Source organism: Magnolia sinica, chromosome 3 (genome assembly GCF_029962835.1).
Source record: "Magnolia sinica isolate HGM2019 chromosome 3, MsV1, whole genome shotgun sequence".
In the NCBI taxonomy this organism is placed as follows: Eukaryota; Viridiplantae; Streptophyta; class Magnoliopsida; order Magnoliales; family Magnoliaceae; genus Magnolia; species Magnolia sinica.
In genome coordinates, this window is record NC_080575.1 from 3,406,736 (window position 1) to 3,409,096 (window position 2,361).

Genomic DNA, 2,361 nt, shown 5'->3' on the forward strand with positions numbered 1-2,361 from the left:
TCCTCATAATCTGCAGGTGCCTGCCTATCATCCATGCCTTTGCAGAGTATCAATGCTTTTACATCAGCCAAGAGGACTCAAATCCAACTGGTTGGACGATAAGATACTGTTCCACCAATTGTATGATTTCCAAGCTGCCATATGTGTGCGATATCCAACTCATCCGGCAGGTTGCTCTCACTGTGAAAACCGGGCCCATCCATTCATTATACGTATTGCAAGTTTATGTTGTTACAAATAGTTTAGGAGTATAAAAACACGTACACACACATATATAACCTAACCAAATATAAGAAAACCTTTAATTTCAACATATTTTTTATAATAAAATTGTAAGAAATTAAGATAAGCTAAAACTCACAAGATTTCTCATGCCTTGGTGCATGGTGGATTTACTTGAGTTTCAACACGGGGTCATGAGTTTGAGTAACCATGTGGTGAAATCTGATTGTGGGTGTTAAAATAAATAAATAAAAAAGAAAAGAAAAAAAGAATATATATAAAAATAAAGCAATATTGATAATATCGGATTTTTATGGTAAAATTTTAGAAATTTGCATTTTTCCAAAGAACTCCGCTAGCTGCTTCTCATGAGAAGAAACTACAAAAATACTTCCTTTATTTATTTATTTTCTATAAAGGTAGGGATGTTAAAAATTGTGGGGCCACATGGTATGTGTCACGTCCAATTCATCCATCCAAAATACAAAAAATCTGCCAATTAAATCACCATATGGGCTACGGATGGATGTGAATAATTATGAGTGGTGTTTGTTAGTTTTTATAGATGGGTTGGATGTCAGACATGTACCTCATGCGCCCTACACTTCTCTGTGCACCACTTTTTAACGAAAAAGCAAAAGAGGAGTATTTATTTTATCTTTCTCTTCAAAAGGCATTGTTTGGTAGTTTTTGTGCGTGAAAGATAAGCCCCTCTCTACGTTTATGAAAGATATTAGTCCTGCGTATCATTCATCACACTCTCAAGGAGTGTTTGGTGCATGGTATTAGATGGCATTAGGTGTTATGGGATTAAACAATATAATTATTAATGTAATGGGGATTGTTCCTTATTAATATTATCACGAGATACAATGGGACAAACATATATAATGCTAACCTTGCTTGTGTCATTGTGGCATTCAACAAAATGTTTGTTAGCCACTCAAAATACCCTCAACATTTAGAACCATTGAGAATAACATGTGTTATATTCATACTGTCCATCTATATTTTAACCTCATTTTATGGCATGGGCCCAAAAATAAGGAAGATTTAAAGCTTATGTGGACTGCAACAAAGAAATCAATAGGAGACAATGATGCCACCGTTGAAATCTTCCCAAGGTCCCCATGATGTTTATTTGCCATCTAACCTTTTCACAAGGTCAAATAGACCTAAACAAAGGGAAACCACAAATATGAGCTTGACCCAAAATTTTGGTACGTAGCCCCCAACAAGTTTTCAATGGTAGGCATTCAATCCCCACCGCTTTCTACGGTGGGTCCACTTGAGCTTTGGATCTCCCTGATTTTTTGGCCCATGTCCTAAAATGATCTCAGAAAAATAGGTGGACAGTGTAGATATTACTCAAACATCATGATGGTGCCCGCAAAACTTGATAACATCAACAATTCTTTACAAAAATTTTCAAATATAAGGGTCCGAAAGAATGCTAGAGTGCTCCTAATTAAGAGGAACTAAATGCGATTCCATTTAACCTAATTCCATCATTTTCCATTTTTCCAAACGCTAGGTGGAATTTGCAATGGACGAAATACAATTCCATCCCATCTAATCTAATGCTCAAAACGCCCCGTTGCAGAGTGAGAGTATAAACGCTTTTACATAAAACTTGTATTCCGTCACTTATGCTCTTACCGAGTATTATTGATTAATTTACAGTAGTCAAGAGGACTACGTACAACCGGTTGGACGATAAGATACTGTTCAACCAAGTGGATTATTTCCAATCTTCAGGTGCGTACGACATCCAACTCGTCTAACAGGTTGCTCGCACCACAGGGATCAACCTCTGGCAAAACCCGGCCAATCCATCCATTAGATGCATTGTATATGTATGTTGTTATTTACCAGCGAATATCCATTGTTTTCTATAGTGGGACCCACAAGATGAGTATATGATGCTGATTTTTGTAAGTAACAATCGTCATGATGGGTTCAACCTATTAGTCGGTTTGGATCTTGTATATACATGAAAGGTTTGAAGTTATTTACTGGATGGACGGTAACTTTCAGTCCAATCAATTGCACTGGAAACTTTCTAGGCAGAAAACACTCAAACCGACAACGATATCGTCTCTGTCCTCGTATTCTGCAGCTCAAAGCAAAAACAATCGC